The following is a 16,090-nucleotide window of genomic DNA, read 5'->3' as shown; positions in this document are numbered from 1 at the left end:
GAAAAGTAAAGAATGGGGCACTGAAGGGCGGCAAGCAGAGAGGCGTGAGAGAAGAAAGGACAGAAGAAATCGCTACCAAAAAAATGGTATCCTGACGATCGCTACCAGAAAAATAAAGAAAGGGATCGGGGGTAGATGACGCCTGGCTAGAGGCCCGCTAGCACCGACCGCTACCAAAAAAATGGGGGATAGAGGAGACGGGTAGATATAGAAAGAAAGGGGACGAAGAGGAAAGAAGAAGGAGAGAAAGAGAATGAGCAAGAGGACTTACATGTGTACGTCGACGACTCGACGGTGACGGGGACGACGAGGAAGGTGAGGTACTGGTGTGGTTAGATTTAGGGCTTTTGACCGTTAGAGTTAATGAGAGCGAGAGAAAGAGAGAGAGATAGAAAGAGAGTTCAGTAATGACAACTAATTTTTATCTCCGGAACCACTGAATTCATAATAAAAAAAATAAAATTTCCTATTTAGCTATAGCATGTAAAATTTTCTTACTCAGTTTAGCCCAATGTGTGCATAATTTGAAAAGAAAACTTCATTAGTTAAGAGGGAGAACGGCAACTTTGTTGCTTTCTTCGTAGTGTAAAAGCAAGAGAGAGCAGCAATACAAATTTGAACCAAATCCTATAGTATTCCTACTTTAACCTTCCTAAATATTCTCAAACTTATTTAATTGCAGTCACTTAAAGAGCTGCTCTTTCATACATCTTTCATGTGTACAACTTTATTTTTTGGTTGTTCTATCTATTTTGTTATGTATCTCTTTCGAACCATCATGACAGGTTTAAACCATTGTTAGGTGAATTAAAATTAAAAATTAAAAACTCTATTATTGGAGGTTTTAAAAGCTAATTCATAAAAGGATTTTGTGATTTGTTAAATTTTTAACAAAATTGAAGATTAGGATCCGTTGGAATGTCATTTTGAAGTTGTGATTAAAATTTGAAGTTATCCAATGAAGATTTGAGCTATTTGGTGATGTTTTTCGTGAGTTGAAGTTCATAGGAGACGGAATCAGTTTTATTATATTTTGGGGCAAAATAATAATTGGCTATGCGACCCCAAACTTAAAAATATGGTTACATAGTGGACTGTAATTTTATGCAAATAATAGAGAAATGTTGTTTCCTTTTCCTTTTGAACTTTACTAGGATAATGCTATAAAGTCAAGGGAGAATGACTTGGCTTGTCGTAGGACTGATGTTTCTTATGCTTTTGATTTGCCTTGTCTCCTACGCTATAATTTTAGTATATTATAGTACCTTATTTTCTTAACTTATTGGATTAGAAAAATATACTCCTTCGCCGTTTAAATGTGATAGAGAACCTCCCGTGACATTAAAGTCAAAAGCTAAATGAGATAGCCATTTACGAAATCTTCAAAAGGTAAAAAAGGATCATCCAGAAGAGAAAAGATAACCTTAATTAGAATGAATTATAAGATGTAAATTTCTTAATGATTGAAATTTTAGCAGTAATACCGATGTTATATAAAAGTTAATCATGACCATGGATAGAAAGGTACGGAGGTTGAGTATAAAGGTAAAACGTTAGGTAGCATAGTGTTGTCCTTATTTGTAACAGCAGCTTTAGTACATGACTTATTTTCGTATTTCTTGACTTCTGTTATTATTTGTTCTTGCTTTCGTTTCGGTTTTTTGATTCCAGTATCTAGTATTAGTTTTGTATTTTTGCTTCGGTTTTCTGATTGGTGTACTTGTTGTTGCCCTTCCTTTTATCGTTCCTGAGTCGAGGGTCTACCGGAAACAACATATTTGCTTTCTTAAAGGTAGGGATAAGGTCTGCGTACATACTATCCTCTCTAAATCCCACTTATGAGATTACACTAAGTTTGTTGTTGTCTTTTGTTGTTGAAATCTTTAACCTCTCGTTTTTCTTCTTAAATTAGTTTTTTCTTTGATTTTCAAATTCTCATTTTGCTTCAAAGGATTTGTTTATGTAAAGCCAAAAATTTCAAATATATGTTGCTCAATTTTGTTAATTGTGTCCCTAGTATTGATATTTTACTATAACCGGTCAATTTTATGTAAAGTATTTTTTATATTTTTCCAACATATCTCGAGGACTAATTATCTTCGATTTATCATTGGTATTAATTTAAAATAAGAATGTGACATCTTTAATTGTTACTACTGTTTACTCCAAAAATGAGTAACAATTAAATTTGTACACAATTTAAAGGATATGTACTTTAATTCAATACGAATTATTAAGAATAACATATAGATGAATTAAAGACAAAATAAACGATCAAACAAATTGCAAGATGATGACCAAGCCCGTTCTTAGATTAAAAAGTGAAATTCTTCCTCGATCGGACCCTCGGTACATGCTCGATCGTGAGTAAAGATGTCACGACCCAAATTCCATTAAAGGTCGTGATGGCGCCGGATACCGCTATCAGGCAAGCCAAAAATAAATACTTAATTTGGTTCTCATTTTAATATTTTTGAAATCATATTTTCTTCAATTAAATAGTAAAAGATGGAATTTACAAAGTAAATAATAGTATTTTTAATAATTTCAATACAGGACAACCCATAATCACCCCAAAACTCGGTGTCACAAGTGCATGAGCATCAACTAGGAATGTAAATGTCACGACCCAATTTTTCTTCTGTTGGGTATCGTGATGGCACCTAGTCTTAGGGACTAGGTAAGCCTAACAATAATTAAAATAAATAACATTATTTAAATAGAATCTCTTAAAATTCCCAAAATTCGGTAGTACAAGTCATAAGCTCTATAGAGTATTTGCTAGAAAACTTCTAAATACAACTGTCCAGAAATAAGAATAAACAGTGCAAAACGAAAAGTTGAAGGTGACTTTGAAACCTGTGAACGCAGCAGCAGGTTTACCTTGAGTCTCCACAGCAACAGTCCACACAGCTAGCTAACGAACAAGTACCTGGATCTGCATAAAAATGTACAGAAGAGTAGCATGAGCACACCACAGCGGTGCCCAGTAAGTATCAAGACTAACCTCGGTGGAGTAGTGGCGAGGAACAGTCAAGGCACCCACTGGTCTAATAAACTGAACAAATATAAGTACATGAATAACAGAAGTATGATGTCACATAAAGACTATGCAATATGGCTCACAGTACAGTGATGGCAATAAGGAAGAAAATAATAAGTATTAACGGAATATCATGAAAATGGCACAGAAAGGTGAATGGAACACAACCTAAATCCGAAATCACAAATACAGCAAGGACAAGTAATAACTCAGCAACTATAACCGCTTTTACATCAGGTTTTAGTCAACAACTCCACGAGGTACTGAACCTCGGACAAATCACAACTCACGGATCTCATCTAATACTTGGCATCATGTGCCCTCATAACATCTCATAACCGCACTGATGACTCACGTGCCAATAGAGCCATTCTCACATAGAAGACCAGTAAACAAGGGTGAGCATCTATGCTCAACAATATCAAGAACACCTCTTATCCGACAAGAGTGCTTAACTACGTATATACTTGTGCAAGTGTCCTAGCATAGTCCATACCGGCAAATAAGCATAAGGAAGAAGAAGAACGGACAACACATAGAATATTTTCTCACAGCTTTCACAAGATAAAGCTCACACAGGTACGTATACCACTACATAAATATCAACAACAAGAATGCCCCCAGGCCATAAATTATCACAAATCAATCCTTGACATAGCCCACCTTGTCTCGCTACGTGTACAATAGTAACATAAATCCCCGCCTTGTCTCACCACACGTGTATAATAATATTCCCACCTTGTCTCGCCACATGCGCAATCCACACACACACACACACACACACACACACATATATATATATATATGTACATATCCCGCCTTGTCACGCCGCATGTGCAAATATCAATGGTAATAATAGCATGGCAGAAACCTCGTGCAACTCCATAATAACAACCGCACGGCAAAAACCTCGTGCATCACCACAACAAGTACAACATCAACAATGACAATAATACAAAGTACGATAAGTAAGTCAACTCAAGAACTTTAATTCACAAAGAAATGGTAGAACCAATTCACAAGGAATAACCACAGTAAAGAATGCTAGGCGTAAAGAGAACAGCTCAACAAAGGAAAAACTAATGTGTAGCAACGAACCCACAATATACACTTCAACAACAGGAAAGCTATCACGAATTAAATAATGCCAAATAAAACAAGTCGACTAAGATATAGGATATCTAAACTTCTTTTAAGGTTGAGGAAATTACGAAGGATATTCAACAATTCAATTAAAGATAAGTAGCAGAAAAATAATCATAACCTCAATTAAAACTGAACAATTATAGGATGAAATAATATAAATTCCCAATAAAGGTAAGCAGTTATGAAAATATCGCATGGCTATAAAGAAATAACAGTTTTGATTAAAGCACATATGAATCAAGTAAGAATAATAGAGGATCATGAAGCAATTGATTCTAATTAAGCAGGTAGATGTAAATCTAGTAATTAAGATATATAATCATAACAAGAACAACTGCATATTCAATGAATACAAGGACCTAAGAACCATAAAAGACCAACTTTCCACAAATAAGTCTGTGCACGCCTCGTCACCACGTGTACATGGACTACAATCAACATAGAAGACTCAAATCCTAAGGGGAAGTCCCCCACACAAGGTTAGGCAAGATACTTACCACGAACCAAGCTCAAACAATCGGTTACAATGCCTTTCCACTAATATCCGGCTCTGAATGGCCCAAATCTAGCCAAACACAATTGCATAACATGAATACAACAATAATAGACTTATCTAATCAATGAAATCAATATTTTAACAAAAATTCTGAAATTCGCCCTAAAAAGTCGACCCGGGCCCACATTTTGCTTGGGTAAAAATTACAAAATACGAACACCCATTCACTCACGAGTCCAACCATATAGGAATTACTCAAATCCGACCATAAACCCCCCTTCAAAACTCAAAATCTTTATTGAAGAAGTTCTTCCAATTTTTTTCAATTTCAACACCAAAAATACGAAACTAAATGGAGAAAACAACTATAGATTAATGAAATACAACCAAAAACGAGTTAGGAATCATTACCCCAAAGCTCCCTCTGAAAATCCCACGAAAAATCGCCAAATTCCGAGCTCTCAAGTCCAAAAATGAAGAATGAAACCAAACCCTCGGATTTCCCTTTTCTGCCCAAGCGTGACCGCACCTGCGACATAATTAGCCGCATCTGTACGACCGCAGGTGCTCACGTCCAAACCGCACATGCGCTTCCTCTCGCTTCTGCGGAGCCGCTGATGCGCACAAACTCTCTGCACCTGCGGAGACTGTCAAGTCCAGCTCTTCTCGCACCTGCGCCTCAACCTTCGCATTTGCGGGCATCGCAGATGCGGAATTTTCCTCGCACCTGCGACCTCTGGCACTACTCCATTTTTTTCGCTTCTACGCTTGCCTCTCTGCACGTACGCTTTCGCACCTGCGGTCTCTTCACCGTAGGTGCAAAAATACCAGAAGCCTGAAGACTTAGCAGTAACACCAATCAAACTTTTAGTCCGTTAAGCACCCGAAACTCACCCGAGGCCTCCAAGACCTCAACCAAACATACCAACCAATCCTAAAACACCATACGAACTTAGTTGAGCCCTCAAATCACATCAACTAACGTTGAAACTACGCATCGCACCATGAATCGAACTTATAAATTTTTAAATCTTTCAACTTCTAAAACTCGTGTCGAAACCTATCAAATCAACCCAGAATGACGTCAAATTTTGCAGGCAAGTCCCAAATAACATAACGGAGTTGTTCCAACTCTCGAAATCGCATTCCGACCCCGATATAAAAAAGTCCTCTTCCGGTTCAAATCTCCAAAAATTTAACTTTTGCCATTTTAAGCCTAAATCAGCTACAGACCTCGGATTTACAGTCCTAACACACTCCTAAGTCCAAAATCACCCAACGGAGCTAATGGAACCGACGGAACTCCATTCCGGAGTTGTCTTCACATAGCTCTGACTACGGTCAAAATCCTAAGTCTTAAGCTTCTATTTGAGGGACTAAGTATCCCAAATCACTCCGAAATAACCGGTAACCGAATTCAACCACGCACGCAAGTCAATACACATAATATGAAGTTGTTCAGGGCCTTATGCCGCTGAACGAGACTTAAAATCTTAAAATAACTGGTCGGGTCGTTACAGTAAAATAAAATACAACATCTGTCCAGAATACAAATTTGGACAGGAGAAATATAAATACTTCGAAGGAGACTCTGCTGGCTGCTGATCATAGTATAGAATGCAGCTCACCTAAGTCCCCGCAATAACCACGCCTCTGCGCCCACAAGGCCACTTGATATATATGTACCTGCACGAAATGTGCAGCAAGTATAGTATGAGTACGTAAATCAACGTGTACCCAGTAAGTATCCCGCCTAACCTCGAAGAAGTAGTGACGATGGGTCGACTCGGACACTTACTACGGCCTATAAATATAATACAGATATAATTAAGCATGGATTGCGTAGAACGGCTGTAAGCTCAATATCATGAAATAAGTAAACAATTCTTTTGTTAATAAGAAATTTCCAAAAAAAATTTCATCACTCATCATTTTGTATCTCAGGCCCACGAAACCATATCAATTATCATAAATTCCAAAGCAAACAATTTAATCATGCGCAAATCATGTCGAAGTCGTACGGCCCGATCCAACATAAATATTTAAATTGTGCATTATCGAGGGTCGAACAACACGAACCATAGATGCATCTATCTGCTACCGAGGCGTTCGGCCCGCTCCACAAAAGAGAAAACACATTAAGCAACCAATTCAAGATTTATTAAGGGGCAAATATTCCAAAAAATTATAAATTCTCATTTAACGGTCAAGTAAATGAAGTTTAAACTTTTTAAAATCCTTTTATCAAGTTTTTAAATGTTTTAAACAATTAAATTAACAAGTAGGGCGCAGACATCGCAAGTACAACATGATATGGGTCCTAGACAATCCGGGCATAAGCATAATAGTAGCTACGCACGGACTCTCGTCACCCCGTACATACGTAGCCCCCACAAATAGAGCACATAAAGATTTGATTTACCTATGGGGTTAATTCCCTCTTACAAGGTTAGAAAGGAGACTTACCTCGCTCCGTATTTCCATAACCGGCTCCAAAGCCTCTCCAACAACTCAAACATATGCTCGTCGCTCCAAAAGTAGTCAATAAATTTGCAAATCCATAAATATATACTATAACTAAGGCTGGTAAGTGGGCCGGTCCAGGCCCGGGACCGCGGGCCAAACGGGCGAAACGGCTAAACGGGCCAGTACCGTTTGGTCCGGTTTTAGCGGGCCTGGTCCGGTCTCGTGGGCCGGTCCTATGATTTGGGCCCGTCAGGCCCGGGACTGGCCCGGTCCCTTAGCGGGCCAAACGGTCCCAACGGGCTGTCAAAAATAGTCGTTGGCTATTTATGAAATAGCCATTTAACCCCCACCAACTTTGTTTTAATCCCAAACTTTTTATAATTATACTTTTTCCCTATTTTCAACTATAAATACTCCATCATTATTTTATTTTTCTTACAAAATCATCAATCTATCACAATCTCTCTCTAATTTACTTCTATAATTGCTACTATTGCTTACTTTATTATTACAATTTGTGAAACAATTGTGAAGTTGGTGAATTGAAGTCTTCAACGATAATCAATTTCTAACAAGTTGTTCGTCAATTCGGTAAACTCGTTCCAACTCTTAAGTTTTAATATTATAATTTTGTTTGTTTTATTTACTTTGCTTGATTAATTAAGATGGCTTATTCCTTAAAAAATATGTTTAGTAAAAATAAGGGAAAATCGAAGAGTGGTGAATCTAGTGGCCAATATGTTCCTCCTCCACTTCCCCCGGCTCCCCGACCCAAACATGTTACCCGTCCTACACCTCCTATTCTTGATAGCGATAATAGTTTATTACAATTTACCGAGAGTCAATTTTGCCATAATATTGCACCCGGTGAACAATTAAACCATGAATATATGAATGCTCTTTATGGTAATCCAACTATTGATGAAAATGATGATGAAGAAATAGATTTTGATGAAACGCAACCGGATAACGATACACCCACTAGTCCTGTTCCTGAAGTTAACCCAACTAATAATAATCTAGATGATCCCCCGTCTGATCTTCCTATTAGTGCCCCTACTTTTTCTAGACAACCTTCTAAACGGGCAAAAATATCTCTTGTTTGGTAATTGTTTACTCAACTAAGAGAAAAAAAAATAGGGCTAAGTGTAAAACTTTTGGCAAAGAGTTAGTTTTTCAATATGTTGGAAGTCGGGGAGGGGGGGGTCGGGGGGGAGGCAAGTTTGACTAGACACATATTGCTACACCCTCAAAATAAAGCTAGATATTTTCGTGTGAAAGCTTTAGCTGAGGAGACAAGTGCACCTAGTCAGGCTGACCTTAGTACCGGGTCAAATCAATTTCAACCGGGAATTAACACTGTTACCGGTGGTATTTTATATTATGATCCAAAAAAAGATCGGGAAGAATTGGCAAAAATGGTCACTGTTATGTGCTTACCCTATAGTTTTCCTTCTAACCCCCACTTTGTGCATTATATTAGAAAAATTTATAATCCTACTTATAAAGGTTTTCCTCGCACAACCGTAAAGAGTGATATTTATAAATATAAACATGAATATGAACAATATTTGCGCTATTTATTTACTCATATAAATTGTCGTCTTGCTATTACAACTGATATTGGTAGAAGTGGTAATGACTGTGATTACCTTACTGTTACCAGTCATTGGATTGATGAGCATTGGATAATGCAAAAGCGCATTATTGCTTATAGAATAATTAATTTACGTCACACAGGGCAGTTTATTTCTAGCACGATTGCGGATATTTGTAGATATTTTTGCATTAGTGATAAAATAATGTCAGTTTCAATGGATAATGCTACTAGTAACACAAATGTTGTAGCCTTGCTTACCACTACACTAAGTCCTGTATTTAGTAACATTTTTCATGTTAGATGTATTTGTCATATTTACCATTTAATTGTGGGTGATGGTATGCGAATTTTAAATGTTGAAATTGAAAAGGTTGAAATGGCTCTTAATTGGCTTTTTTATTCAAACCGTAGAAGTAGACTTAGAGAATATTTTAAAAGATGCGATGAATTTGGCCTAAGAGAAAGAAAGGTTCCTAAACCTTGTCCAACTAGATGGAATTACATGTATGAAAGTTTAGTTATTGCATATGAATATAGAAACCCCATAAACTCAACGTTTAATGCTCATGTAAGTGATGATGATGAGCACCTTACAAATGCGGATTGGGCTAATGTTAAAATGCTTGTAGATTTTTTAGAAAAATTCCATATTGCTACAAATGAATTTTCTGGGCAATATTATCCTACTATTTCTAACTGTTTAGTTTATATTGCAGAACTTGCAAATTTATTTGATCATTTTTCAGAGGGTGGGGAAATTTATCAACTTGCTATTGATTCCATGAGAAAAAAGTTTAAAAAATATTTTTTTCATATTCCCCCTATTTATGGTATTGCTGCATTGTTAAATCCTACTATGAAATTAGGAGGTCCTCAATTTTGGTATGAAACTGTTTATAATGGTTTAGCACTTGAAGATGAGGAGTTGTCTAAACTTCCGAACGCAATAGCCTCAATTAAAATAAATGTTCAAACTATTTATAATGCTTATCAAGTTGCATTAGATCATGCTAGACCAAATGTTCCAACTCCTTCTTCTTCTAGTTCTCAATCATCTAAAAGAACTGCGGAGGTAAGAGCACTTAGTGCTTGGGCAGGGTTCAGGGGTTCTCAAGGTTCTAATACTAGTGATTTTTTACAACTAAATGAGCTTGAAGTTTATTTGTCACAGGGAATTGAGGAAGTGAATCCCGACGGCTCCTTTAATATTTTGGAATGGTGGAAGGACAAAGAAAAATACTTTCCGATTCTTTCAAGGATGGCCCGAGATATTTTAACTATTCAAGCTTCAACAGTGGCATCAAAGAGCGCTTTCAGTCAAGCAAGACTTCAACTCGGTGATTATAGAGCGTCTATGAGGGAGAGCTTGGGAAAATCAGTACTTTTCAGAGATTGGATCCGTTCGAAAAGAAGAAATTTTGGACTTGCTGAATCACAACCAGAGGTAGACGAAACTTACGAAGAAATGCTAGCTGAACTTCCGGAGGATGATGCTTCGCCTGGAAGCGGTGATGACCAAGCATCATTTCCGCCACCACCAACGGAAATTCCTCCTGACCTTGAAAGATTTATGAAATTTGTAAGAGATACCATGTAAATTAATATGTAACTTGTATTTTGGCACATCTTGATTAGTTTCTTTTTCTTCTCAATGGTGGTATTAGCACCTTGTTGTGCTCATTCCATAGGGGGAGGAAGACTAAGAAAGATATTGCCATGATTTTTAATGCTATAATAAAAATATAACGCATTGATTTGAATATCTCGTTACAATATTTTTGTCTTTTTATATATCTTAAGCTATACATATAGGATAATATAGTATATATATATATATATATATATATATATAGTATAGTATATAATATACTATATATACAACTTAAGATATATAAGCTATATTCGATATACATATATATATATATATATATAAAAGCTTATATTTATACTATACTATAGTCTATACTATATATACATCTCATAAGATATATAAGCTATATTCGATATACATATATATATAAGCTTATATATATACTATATATACATCTTAAGATATCCTAAATATACTAGATATATAGTATATATAGTAGATATACATGTATATATAGTATATCTTAAGATGTATACTATTGAATATGGCTTATATACTATAGTATAGTATAGTATAGTATATATATACTATATATACAACTTAAGATATATAAGCTATATTCGATGTACTATATATACATCTTAATATATACTATATATACTATACTATATATACATCTTAAGATATACTATATATACTATACTATATATACATCTTAAGATATATATACATCTTAAGATATACTATATATACTATACTATATTATATATATATCTTAAGATATACTATATATACATAGTATACTAGATATACTAGATATATATATATATAGTATAGTATAGTAGATATACATGTATATATAGTATATCTTAAGATGTATATATAGTATATAAATCGAATATAGCTTATATATCTTTATTACTATTTTTTTCTCTAACTTCTATAAAAAAAAAATAATTAAAAATAGAAAGTTTCTGTTGGGCCCGTTTACGCCCATTTGGGCCCGGAACCGGCCCACTTAACCCGGGACCGTTAGTTCGTGGTCCCGGTCCCGAGCCGGTTCCAGCAATAAGCCCGCAAAGCCCGGGACCGTTTAGGATTGGATCGCATAGGACCGGTCCACTTAGGACCGGGCCCGCGAAGCCCACTTAGGACCGGGCCCGGCCCACTTGCCAGCCTTAACTCTAACACTCATTATAATTCAATTGACAATAATTTTCAACTCCGCTCAAAAAATCGTTAAAGCAACTCTCGGGCCCACGTCCCCGGATTCCAAAATTTTTTGAAGATAACCATTACCCATAACCTCACGAACCCAAGTATATGATTTATTTTTACTTCCATGCCCAAATTCGTGGTCAAAATTTAAAATTACCAATTCTAGGTTTTCTATCAAAATCTCACAATTTCTACCAATTTTCATGCTTGAATCCATATAAAAACCATGTATTTAACTCAAAATAGGTGGGGATAACTTACCTTGCCATTGATGATAAAAACCTCCACTTGAAACTCTCCAAGAATCGCCCAAACCAAGAGAAAATAAAAGAAAAATGGGTCAAATCCCGCTCTTAAAAGAGCACACTGCCCAGCGACCTCTCGCACCTATGGCCGCTTCACCGCATTTGCGGTCTCGCAGGTGCAGCCAAAACCTCGCACTTGCGCATACCCTCTGCCCAGCACAGCTCAGCACCTATGATGCCAAACGCGCCCCTGCAGTCTCGCACATGCGGAGACCTTCCGCTTCTGCGACTCCAGTTGCCAGCTCGCATTCCGCTTCTGCGGAGCTTTCCTCGCATCTGCGGGCTCGCAGATGCGGAAACATCCTCGCAGCTATGGCCATCCCAGCTCCGTCCAAATTCGCTTTTGAGGCCACATCGCCGTACCTGCGGGCTCGCACCTGCGGCCCTTTTCACGCAGGTGCGATTGCACCAGATATCTGCTGTCTCAGCACTTCTTCCAAGTACAAACTCGATCCGTTAACCATCTGGAATCCACCTGAGGCCCTCGGGACCTCACCCAAATATACCAACACGTCCCAAAACACATCAAGAACTTAGTCGAGGCCTCTAATCACGCCAAACAACATCGAAACTACGAATCACCCTCCAATTCAAACTTAATGAACTTTAGAACTTCAAACTCCTACAATCGATGTCGAAACCTATCAAATCACGTTCGATTGACCTCAAATTTTGCACACAGGTCATAATTGACATTACGGGCCTACTCCAACTTCCGGAATCGGAATCCGGCCCCGATATCAAAAAGTTCACTCCCGGTCAAACTTCTCAAAAATTATCCAAATTCCATCTTTCGCCAAATGACCTCAAAATGACCTACGGACCTCCGAATTCACATCTGGATGCGTTCCCAATACCATAATCACCATACGGAGTTGTTCCCAGGTTCGGAATCCCAAACGGACATTGATAACATTGAAATGCACTTCAACTCAAATTTATGAAATTCTTCCAAAATGCCAACTTCCATAATAGGCGTTGAAACGCTCCCGGGTCATCCAAAACGCGATCCGGATATACGTTCAAGTCCAAAATCATCATACGCACCTGTTGGAACCTTCAAATCCTGATTCCGAGGTTGTTTACTCAAAAATCACACTTTAGTCAACTCCTCCAACTTAAGGCTTCCGAAATTAGAATTTTCTTTCCAAATCAACTCCGAACTTCCCGAAATTAAATTCCGACCACGCGTACAAGTCATAATACCTGAAGTGAAGCTGCTCAGGGCCTCAAACCGCCGAACGACGCGCTAAAGCTTAAAATGGTCGGTCGGGTCGTTACATTCTCTCCCACTTAAACATATGTCCATCCTCGAACGTGCTAAGAACTGCTCTAGAGTTGTCCGAAATCACTGTTTAACATCTCGTGCACCTACCCGTGCTACCACAACCCGGCTGAGCACATTATCTCGAGAAATTCTGAAGATCCTCCCTTTTATTTAGGCAAATAAGCCTTAGATCCAAATTCCAACATCCGAAATTCTCTACTAGGTCTGCTTCCAACATACGAACACCGTTTCAATTACTACACATCCTCTGACAACGATAGTCGAAATCCCCCGAATCTGATACTCACAACACACCTCAGGAAGCATATAAGTCTCGTTTCCCACTCTTGCAATACTTCCACGATAGAAGAAAAGTGTAGAAACTCATAACCACCCGCCGAATCACAATTCATGAAGTCTCGCCCTCCGACAAGTACCATTACCTCATTCTGGACTAAACAACAATATTTACTCTTCAATATGCCTTATATAAATCTGATCGCACCGATCCCAGGTCCAATAATCTCGTCTCACCCCAGTACAAGTTGCTCGGGCAATAAGCCACCTCAGACACTGCAAAAGCCTTATATGATGCCACAATGTGCTAACGAGCTACAGACTTGAATGCGATACATAAGGAAAACTAACTCTGGAAAGAACTACTCAACCCACGTAACTAATTAAACAACCGAAAGGATGTTATGAACCTTCCTCAGAAATGAGAAACAAAACACACAAGAATAGATATGGGAAAATGTACTCAACATCACATTGTTGCGGCATGCAACCCGATCCACACATAATACTGTTGTGGCATGCAACCCGATCCAACCATGATACATGCGGCGGCGTGCCACCCAGTCCTAACAATATACCCGTGGCGGCGTGCCACCCGATCCAAACATAAAATCTATAAGGAAATACTTACCGAGCAAAATATGCATACCCGTGAAACACCCGAATATCAACCACCAGCACGCGAAGTGCATAATATGAATCCTGGGGGAGACGGATAGCGACATACGCTATGAAACTCAAGCACAACTAAGGTGCAATAAATGACCTGTATCTTGAGAGCCTTCCTGCTCTCACAACACCACAATTTACACGGGATCTCAATACGAGTGCGATTAATCGAACCACCTCACAAACCACATGGTATAATATAGATTACATGGAATAGCTGACGATAGAAATAACATCCAAGCCCCGAAGACCCCTCCGAAAACAACATTATGCCGAAATAAACACATCCGGCCTGATATAGAGCCCACATTCACATTTAGATCCATCCACAGACCTCAAGTCGATTCTGACCGTACCGCATTGGGCTAATAATATTTCAAGGATCCACAAAAACCCTTTTTCCCATGACACACAAGAACAACCGTTGAATCCGGAACAAACTTTCACAATTCACAACTAACTGAATAGAGCGTCTTTCAGGCCTAAACTCTCACATTGGCGATAGTACCAAATATCCATACTTGGTTTTCAATCTTTAATCAATCAAGTGACTATATGTCACACTTATACAATCTTCCAGTGGGATACGCTCCCACGACCTTCTACACCAGGTAACAAGTCTACACATCTATACCACCGGCCACACTAATGTTGTAAAGCAAATCAAGAAGCCACAAATCAGTACACAAAGCCCCTTACACAGGATACCGATATCCGGTGATGCTAAAGACAATACCTGCTTACTCTAAACATCTGAATTCTTCCCTGCTCATCCGAGCTCGTGACATTCTTGTCAACACCGAACCGCAACCTTGATCCTCATCTTCCAATTTCCTATGCCGCTCACGGCACCTAACATGCCAATACGTGAGAGTACTAGAATTCCATAATAACCCCCGATCCACTAATAGAATAAACACTTCATCATATAGAAACCTTTTACTTAGCTCAGTTTAGAAGAACCAATGCTACACGCAGCTAAATTCCCAAACCGCAGAAAATATAACCTCATGTCGTGATCTAAACTGCCATAACTCTTCTGGAAATCCCTTTACACAACAAAGCCATACGAATCGAACACCTCCCAAATCACCTAAGTTGTGGTGGCGCTCAAGCCCAAATGTACAACCACAAACTACATGTATAACTTCACGCTGGAGAAACCGGTCACTGCCATAACTGTATTGATTCAACCACTTCCAACCGAGCCACTTCTTCTAACTTACTCGGGACTTGCCCTAGAAATAATAATAGCTCCATTCAAAACATCATGAACCCAAATTCGCACTCATCCTGAGTGACCTTATTTCACGAGACCACACTGTCTCCAAAACCCACGAACCATCCCATACGCTCCTTATGCGCATATTCGCATCTTCAACTAGTACACCCATTCTGAAAATCCTTCTATGAATCTGAAGTTATTTTCTCTCATTCCTCCAATTCCACACCGCAGACCGAAGATAACGTAGAACACTCCAAACCACTTTTCATAACCCACTGTAAAAGCTCAAATACTTAACCATACTACTGGCTCGAAATCCCTAGGCACCGCACTTTGAATTTTTGAACCCATTAGAACCATTGTTGAGAGTCACCAACTATGACTTGTTCCCAATTATGATCAAACTCCAAGGCCCTGCTAGCACATGGACACCTTCTCAAAGAAGCACTCAGCTGACTCACTTTTCTTGTACATCACATCTACACGAAGCACAAACTCTGAGTCTTCCCAAAACCTGAACATGAACTGATAAGGTCAAAGATAGCACACATTCCTCAAATCATTTGCTCAAATTACCACCGATGTTTTCTTTTCTTAGTTGTAATAACCCACCAATACACCAATAACCAGAAACCGCACAAGTTGACAACTATGCAATCCAATCATAGACGGTAAGGCTCTCCCACTTAGCCTGAAGCTACCATTGCATAACTCTGGAACCCCCCAAGCCTCCTTATCCCCCATTGACATGATTTTGCACAATGAAC

Source organism: Nicotiana tomentosiformis, chromosome 1 (assembly GCF_000390325.3).
Source record: "Nicotiana tomentosiformis chromosome 1, ASM39032v3, whole genome shotgun sequence".
Classification (NCBI taxonomy): Eukaryota; Viridiplantae; Streptophyta; class Magnoliopsida; order Solanales; family Solanaceae; genus Nicotiana; species Nicotiana tomentosiformis.
The sequence above is the reverse complement of the archived record's forward strand: the minus strand, read 5'-3'. Positions refer to the sequence as shown.